General features: G+C 41.9%; 1 pseudogene across 1 annotated transcript; it reads right to left on the reverse strand.

The window, feature by feature from the left end:
* Nucleotides 1-2,770: 2,770 nt before the first annotated feature.
* LOC112606734 lies at nt 2,771-3,329 on the reverse strand (annotated as a pseudogene). Its single transcript, XR_003115683.1, has one exon. The product of XR_003115683.1 is annotated as an NADH dehydrogenase [ubiquinone] 1 beta subcomplex subunit 11, mitochondrial pseudogene (transcript).
* Nucleotides 3,330-9,351: the final 6,022 nt, after the last annotated feature.

The following is a 9,351-nucleotide window of genomic DNA, read 5'->3' on the forward strand; positions in this document are numbered from 1 at the left end:
CCTACCCAAATGACTGGGGAGGAATGAAGAGGTCAAACAGCTGTCTTAGGTCATTCAGCTCCTTTGTGATTCCACATGTGGAATCGTGTTAATGGTATTTGGGCTTCAGCACCATTGGTCTGATCCTTTGTAAAGTTACAAATATTTATTATAATAGTGATTCCTGTGTGTTTCAGATTCTCCTTAAGTCATATTAGTAATTTAATTCTCTGACTTACCCTGGAATCATTGAAATTCTAGTATAAGAGAGTGAAGGATTCAAGTAACGCTGCAGCTGGCCCTGGGACCTGGGACCAAGAGGAAGGTGTAGTAAGTCATCAGTGTCCTTCCAGCTGTCTCTCTGCACCTTGCCTTCTTCTCTTCTCTGTATACAAGTGTGTTTTCTCTCAGAATCCCCTTATTTGGTGGAGAATTTAAAGCTGTAAGTCCCGTAACATAATCAAAATTCTCCAGATTCTAGCCTTGATCAAAAACTAGAAAAACCATGAATTTTTTTTTATAAACTCTAATTATGTTCAAATTATCATTCTCTCTACTTCTGCCTCATAAATACACGTCTTACCTTAAAAGTATGTTTTTTTCCTCCATGAAAACAGTAGCAAGGTGTTTTTGAAGGAAGGGCAGGATGTTTGGTACTCTCCTCAGTTATATCTCATACACAGGAGCTACAAAGCATTTATACTCTACCTAAAACATCTCTTTAATCATGGTTCTTCCTTGATTCTCCCTCCCCCCAATAAAAGCTAAAAGGGAGAAAAACTTTTGCATTTACTCCTCAGTTTAAACAGATTACAATTGGTGAGAAAATTGAGGGTGAAAATTGAATTGGTAAGCAATGTAGTTGACCAGGATTCAAGTATTTGCATTTTGCCATGTCTTCTCATTTAAAGTGAAATCATGAAGAAGGGAGAGTAATGACTTAAAGAGGGAGGCCAGGTGCGGTGGCTCACCTTGTAATCCCAGCACTTTCAGAGGCCGAGGCAGGTGGATTGCTTGAGCCCAGGAGTTTGAGATCAGCCTAGGCAACATGGCAAAACCCTGTGTCTACTAAAAACATGAAAATTAGCCAGGTGTGGTGACTTGCACCTGTGGTCCCAGCTACTCAGGAGGCAGAGGTGGGAGGATCCCTTGAGCCTGGGGGGTCAAGGCTGCAGCCATCCATGATTGCACCATTGCACTCCAGCCTGGGTGAAAGACTGAGACCCTGTCTCAATAAAAAAAGGAGTGTAACATCATTCCATTTGGTAGATCTTTAAAAGTAAGAGTAATGCATTTTTAATTTTAACAAAATTTAAATTTAATGAAATTATGCCTTATGACTTTTGACAGGTTCCACTTTTATCAGGATCCATTTTATACCTTCTGCAAAAAAGCTGATCTATTGCCTAGGGTTTTTCTTCTTTCTTTTTAATTTTAATCATCTGTAGTGGGATTCCAGAAAATGCTGTCAATAAAGAAGTGATTCTGCCCATGAGTTAGGAGGGCACACCCCACTTGCAAATAATGCCTTTCATTCATATCTAGCTTATCATTCTTTCCCTGGTAGAATATGGAAACATTACCTGGAGGAGAAAAGATAGCTGCCTCAATTATGGAAGATGTCAGTTGAAACAGCCCTAGGCCAGCATGTGTGAAACCTGTTCAGAGTTTCTCTCTTCTGTGGGTGAAGAGCTGACTCAGATAAGAATTGGCCACAATTAAATTAGGCTTACATGAGGGAATGTCAGGCTGGAGGGACTGCCCTGCGTGTTCACCACTGATTAGACCCGTGGAAATTCTTATCCAGAAGGGACTGGTGTCACCAGGATCTTGATGAGCTCTGCATATATTACAAAGGAGAAATGCTTACTACATTAAATGTCAGATGATGTCGCCGCGATGTCCGATGATGCCATAGCAGCAACGTTAGACATGAAACCATCTCTGTCCTCTGCTCACTTTGAGCATCTTTGGGAGTTACCTGTAGTCCATTTGTCCCCATCTTATGTGTTACTTCTGTTGGTCTACATGAGAAACCTAAACACTTGCTTTTGTTTAAAAAAAAAAAAAAAAAAAAGGGAAAGAAAAGGAAAAATTATCCTCACCTATCTTTCCCTCCTTAGACACCAAATGTACTCAAAATTCCCAAATGATTTCAAATTGAAGGTTTCGCTCTTTGACTTGTTATTTAGGTTAAGTGGCTTTCTTGACAGACTAGAGTTTTGCAGTCGATCAGATGATGGACAGAAAGGTGATGTATTGTAATTATTGTGCATGTCCTTGGGTTTAAGTGAGGTAATTGTGTGAAATTATGCAGTCAATAACTACTCCCTCCCACTCTCATTCCAAAAATATTGTGGCTCTGCCGTAAAGCTCAGGTGTTCTGCACCTTATATAAAAAACCTTAAAAGTACCATCCCTAGAGAAGGCATATATATATATATATGTAAAATTTTGAATTGTTTAAAAAAAGAAACATGTAAAATTGACCATCTTAGCCATTTTTAAATGTACAGTTCAGTAATGTTAAGTATATGCACATTGTTTTTTGCAGTTATAGGTTAGTGGTTTTCAGGTGACCCTAGTCTAGAATCAAGGGGACACAGTGTGTCACATAAATTATGAACATGTTATAAAAGGAAATTGAAAATGAAATTAAAATGGAATCAGTGGAGAAGGAAGAACAAGATATAGTAGGACAGTCGTTCCAAAATCAATCCCAAAATCAAACAGACACAACAAAGTACAAAGTTTCAAAAACATCAGATTGGTATGCGTTGACTCCTGTGGATTTTTTTTTTCAGACTTTCAGCCCCTTTAATTAGGTCAGAATGGCAGGCAAGGGGTGGGGAAGGTGATACTTCTTGAGCTCCACTCAGCAACTGGTCAGTTCTCATCCTCTGGCAGCTGGATCTTGCTGGGGTGGAAGCAGTTGCATTCCATGATGGGAAGGCCATTGGCCTCTTGGTATTTCACAAGCATCTCAGCTCCATCATGGGCCCACTCTGGCATCCTGTAATCAGGCAGATAGACCACAAAGGTGCTGCCAAGGACCAGAACAATGGAGACGCCAAAGAAGAAGACAACTCGCATGTTCCAGATGTCCAAAACGGGGTCCTTGTCGTAACAATGGGAGTCTGGGTTCTTCTCATAGAAGTTTTAGTCCTCGAGATCTGGGTCCTCCTGCCAGTGTATGGTAAGTTCGGGGGGCTGCTTTCACGCCACAGCAGACGGGCGACCACAGTCCTGGAGAAGCTGGATTCCCAACGGACGTGGGTGGCCAGGAGCCTTTGCATCGCCCCTGCCTCCAAAAGACCGGGAGTGCTCAAACTTAATAGCCCAGCTGCCATGACACATAGTCCTGCAGGGTCTCCAACTCCTATAGACTCTATGTGGATTTTTTTTTATTTTTATTTTTATTTTTTTTTTGAGATGGAGTCTCGCTCTGTCTCCCAGGCCGGAGTGCAGTGGCGCATCTCTGCCATCACGTCCCGGGTTCACTGCAAGCTCCAAGTCCCGGACTCACTGCAAGCTCCACGTCCCGGGTCCACGCCATTCTCCTGCCTCTGCCTCCCGTGTAGCTGGGACTGCAGGTGCCCGCCACCATGCCCCGCTAATTTTGTGATTTTTTTTAGTAGAGACGGGGTTTCACCGTGTTAGCCAGGATGGTCTTGATCTCCTGACCTCATGATCCACCCACCTTGGCCTCCCAAAGTGCTGGGATTACAGGCGTGAGCCACTGCACCCAGCTTCTATGTGGATTTTATAATACAGATGATAAAGATTTGATACCTTTACATGAACTTTAAAGGGCAAAATTACACAAATCTGCGTCATGTTTACTTAGTGGAGAGATCAATATTATGATTGCCTAGAACAGAACTGATTTTTTTGGGCCATTTTTTGTAAAACCAAATAACCAGAAGGTATTTGATTAACACAATCAAATAATCTTAAACTATCAGATAATTATTCTTGTTGATCTGGTAGTGAAATGTTGAATCCAAGTAAACTGAAGTAGGAGAAGTAGAGTTGTAGACTGTATGACTTTCATCTAAGATTCTGTGAGAGGACGGCAAATAAGCATGTTCTTTATTCTTCCATAAAAACCCTTTTAAAATATAATAGTATTATAACCACTTACTTTTGGTCCGGGGCTTGGGACCTCATTTTATCGTAGCCATCCGCCAGCCTGTGTGACATATACTCAGCCCTCAGAAGCATTGTTTTACCTCTCTGGTGGGGCTGCTGCTCTAAATATCCCCTGAAGTTCCTGCCTCTTAACACCCTTGACTCTAGAAACACAAACCCTTAAGTTAGCTTAGATAACATAGAAATGATGTGTAAAATCTGGCAACCTGCTAAGAGCTTATTCTGTGTTAGCTATTTGCTACTGTTTCCCAATTCAACAAATATTTCTTGAATGCCTGGCACTTGAGCTTGCAAAAATATGTGTGAGGCAAAGAGTAGTTGATGCCCAAATTTCTGGTTCAGGACATTTAGTCTAAGTAACTTTTTGCCAGTTTTATCATTTGTTCTTTCTCCCAAAAACGTAAAAGTAATGGAAGGATGGTATTGTTAAGCCACATATGGCTGGGAGCTAACATTTTTCTTTTTCATCTGGAAAATAGTTCTTTTTTATTTTCTTTTGAGATGGAGTTTCCCTCTCATTGCCCAGGCTGGAGTGCAGTGGTGGGATCTCAGCTCACTGCAACCTCCACCTCCTGAATTCAAGCCATCCTCCTGCCTCAACCTACCAAGTAACTGGGATTACAGCCACCTGCCACCATGCCCCGCTAATTTTTGTATTTTTAGTAGAGATGGGGTTTCACCATGTTGGCCAGGCAGGTCTCGAACTCCTGACCTCAGGTGATCCACTTGCCTCGGCTTCCCAAAGTGCTGGATTACAGGCGTGAGCCACAACTCCTGACGGAAAATAGTTCTTGAAAACAGTAGTATAGTCTATTGGATTATTCAAGTTCAAACCTCGAAGTACTTGCTGTACATACTTTTCTGTTGCTAAATTCTTTATTAATATCATTTACTCTTGTAACATTTGCTGCCAAAACATGGGCATTGAAAAGCACATTTCTGGGCTTACATTTGTGGTGGCTGAATGATATTTGTTCATAATGGTCAAATCACTAGAGCCTTTTCTCTAGATTCTTTTTTTAAACAAGGAAATAGGAAAGGCATGTTAAACACAACAGTAGAAATCTATTCTAAAAGAAAAGTCAGATCTGAACTCCTTGGGTGGAATAGTTTGGTAAAGGTTAAACAAACTTTCCCTGACTCTTGTGGGACATTAAAATAAATTTCATCTAAATTCTTGTCAGCTTCCCTGTACAGCTGCCCTAAACATCTGCTGTGGATGCTCAAAATTGCTGCTTTCCCCCTTTCACAGTTTACATATGCTGTGTAAACTATTTATTTGTAATACATAATTAGTGGCAATGTGTATACTTGGTTTTAAACTACATATACTCAGGGGTAGACTAGAAGAAAACTATCTACTTACGTACATAGAATGAGGCTTCTTAGTTTAAGGCTTGTCAAAGCGATGATCCTATTTCCTTTGCAGAAGCTGCTGATATTAGGGAGAAGCATTTAAAATCTGTTTAGGTTATTGTAGCTTGGGGTAGAATTATGGCAATTATACTTGGTTTCACAATGCGGGGCAGGATTTGACAGCCACTGCCTCGTAAACCATGCTCCAGAGTAAAATGATTTCCTCAAAGTCATGCAAAAGTGAGGCCACTTGAAGGCCTGGGAGGCTGTGGTCTTGGTAGTCATGCAGAGAAAGTTATGCGAGCCTCTGGAGAGGTGGCCCTGTGTTGACCTGAGAAGATTAATCTTCTGGGATCTTGATTTTGTTGGCAGAATAAATGCTTCTGTAAAGAGTGAGATACAAGTCAGGTTGGCCAAAAACTGGAGAACATTAGTCCTTGGGAACAAACGGGGATTCTAACTGTCAAGGTGACTGACTAATGGCCTTGCTACATGAGAATACTTCCTGAAGAAATCTTGGTTCTACCACCAAGAGGTGATGGATCCTTAATTCTCTGTTGTGGGTGGAGACTTCAGAACCCAGTCAGGTTTACACTGTAGGGATGGAAGTCATCCCAGCTCCAGTAGAAGGGAACCCAATTTCTAACCTCAGACATGCAGAGCTGACCTTGCCTGGAGCATGATCCCCAGAACCTCTCAATGGCAGCAGAGGAGCTCTATGCAGTGCCTCAGCTATGAAAAAATTCCTCTTGGGAATTGCTTTTTTCTATTAATATATCATTGGCTCTACCCTTCCCACTATAGTTGAATTAGTTCCGCTAATCTAGGGTTTCTCAACCTCAACAATATTGACATATTAGGCCTGTAAGTTCTGTGTTTCGGGGGCTGTGCTAGGTAGGACATTTAGTAGCATCTCTGGCCTATACCCACTAGATGCCAGCAGCATCCTTCTCATTGTGATAACAAAAATGTCTGTAAAGATTGCCAAATGTCCCATGGGGTCAAAATTGCCCCTTACTCTATGGGAAAACACTGATCTAATCCTATATTTTCTTGGAGTTTCATAATACATTTGTAGTTCATTAAACAACAAATATTTATTGAACACCTACTATGTGTCCAGTAGTATGTATGTTTTGTGTGGGATAACTGATGTCCAAAGAGAAAGTGCCTTTCTTCATTTGATTTATAGTCAAGTTGGAGTAACAGATATTAGTCAAATAGTCTTATTAAATATATTTAGAATAGTAGTAAGTGTTGCAAATGAAATGTTCTATGTGCTCTGAGGACACGTAACAGGGGCCATACGTAATCTTGGAGATCACATAAATCTGCCCTGAAGAATATGGAAGCTGCAGTGACTCTGTGCATGTTTTCATGATGGGAAATCAGGAAAGAGGAAGCCAGTTGAACTTGGAAAACGTGCAAAGCTCCTGAAGTGGGAAGTGTTCTGCTAGGATCAAAAAAAGACCAGTGTCGTTGGAAAGCAGAGTGGTTTGAGATAAGCCAAACAAGAAGCCAGGGGCCAGACGTGGTGGCTCACGCCTGTAATTTGAGCATTTTCAGAGGCCAAGACGGATGGATCTCAAGGTCAGGAGATTGAGACCATCCTGGCTAACACAGTGAAACCCTGTCTCCACTAAAAATACAAAAAATTAGCCAGGCGCAGTGGCAGACACCTGTAGTCCCAGCTACTCTGGAGGCTGAGGCAGGAGAATGGTGTGAACCCAGGAGGCAGAGCTTGCAGTGAGCTGAGATCACACCACTGCACTCCTGCCTGGGTGACAGAGTGAGACTCTGTCTCAAAAAAAAAAAAAAGAAAAAGAAGAAGCCAGACTCAAATTTGGCAGAAATGTTTCAGCCTCAGCCTTGCCAGTTTTGGTCTTTACTATCCTGAAAGCATGGGAAAGGCATTGAAATGTTTCTGCAGGGCTAGGATTTGTGCAGGTTTCAGCTATGTGGCTGGTTGGTTGTAGCAGGAATGCTGTGGAGGGGATGAGAGTGGAGATGTCAGACTGGTGAGTGGCTTAAGGCTGTAGGATTGCTGTCATCTTTTGCACAGTCAACCAATGCCTGGCCCCTTAGTTGTTCTCTCGTTCACCTCATTGGCTGTGAACTGCAATCTGCTGTGTCTCCATGGCCCTAACTGTATTTGAATTCACTGAGTTATTATGCATTCATTTTCTCTTTGAACCGTCTGCATTGGATTGCTTTCTCACTCTGGCTTTCAGTTTCAAAAATGATACCAGGTTCCCAAAGAGGGGATTGAAGGAGCAAAACAAGCTGATTGCCCTTGGTAACCTCATTTCAAGGATATAACATGGCCTAGGAAGTCACTTCATTGGCCATACATTACCCACCCCAAGTTCTAATTCTTCTAAAGATCCATGTTAGGAAGACTCTGTGGGTAGTCCCATGGGATGATTGAAGGGGTGACCTTGGTCTCATTAGCACTGAGTACTAATCCAGGCAATGTGGGCTTATATGCACCAGTCAATAATAAATAACTTTAACGGGGACTATGGGAGAGCTGAAGGAGCCAGATTTGTATTTTGCCTTGTTTGCTAAGATGCAGTTGTCAAAATTTGGGATGTGCAGCAGGATTTGCAGAGATCCGGAAGACTAGTTTTCTCTTAGGATGAGCTCCATCAACTGGCTTTGTCTTGTTCTCTGCGGCAGCACCTCTAGGGGGCAGCATTCTACTCAGGCCAACTCTGACGGGCTGGACGATCTCACACCTGGTCTATTTGTGGCTGCCTTGGGATAGTAACCCTGTCCTGGACCTAGAATGTTAGGCTGAGGTTGCTTATGCTGAAATAACTAGCTGGAGGTTCTTGGACATTTTCTTTAAGGCATGTCTACAAAAATGTCTACAAATGTCCTGTCCCTGTAAGACAATGTTTTCTTAAGTGAGCGTGTAAGAAGAGGATCCCACTGACTCAGGATTCTGCAGCCTCGGGCTCTTTAGTGGAGATGAAGGGTAGTTGAGAGCTGTCCGTGTTGACCTATTCTTAGGAAGAAGGACTCTTTGGGTAGTCCCATGTGGTGATTGAAGGGGTAACCTTGGTCTCATTAGCACTGAGTACTAATCCAGATAATATGGGCTTATATGCACCAGTCAATAATAAGTAACCTTAATGGGGAATATGGGAGAGCTGAAGGAACAAGATTTGCATTTTGCCTTGTTTGCTAAGACACCGTTGTCAGTGATGGTAATATCAGGAGACAAGACTGACAGGATTTCTGGATTGTCAGCAAACTTCTAGACTGTATTCCTTGACCCACATGCAAGCTCTTTTAAATCCTTGGAATGCTTATTGCTGCCTATTTCCAAATAATCTTCTTTTCCTCCTCCCATGGTATAATTTCTACCTCTCCAGTGTGTTCATCCTTCTATTAATAAATGTTAAGCTGTTTGGTTTCTTCTTCTCCTTTTTGAGTTCATTCAGATTGCTGCCTGAAATACTGTTTTAGAGTCTCAGTCATTTTGTGATATATTGTTTCTTTATTTCTTGCACAATTATTTTCTCCCTCCTCCTCTCCTGGTACTCATCTGCTCATATCCCAACCTTCATGAAGCCAGACATAGCTAATATTATCCCGTTTTAGAGAGCTGAGTGTGTATCACTCTTCTCATTCAATTCATTTTAGCAAATTTTCATTGTCTACCTGCCATGGATGAACATTGTGTTGCTGCCTTACATTCTTGGGGGATGTTTAGCCAAATAGACAAGCACTTACAGAACCACCTGCTTGAGCCTATGTCTGCTTTGTCTAGGGCAAGAACTGTCCCATGTGTAAACATGGTAAGATTTGGAACTGAATTATTTTTCTCTCATAAGTCCTCCACAAAATTCAGGATGT

The sequence above is a fragment of the Theropithecus gelada genome, chromosome 14, assembly GCF_003255815.1.
Source record: "Theropithecus gelada isolate Dixy chromosome 14, Tgel_1.0, whole genome shotgun sequence".
NCBI classification, from domain to species: domain Eukaryota; kingdom Metazoa; phylum Chordata; class Mammalia; order Primates; family Cercopithecidae; genus Theropithecus; species Theropithecus gelada.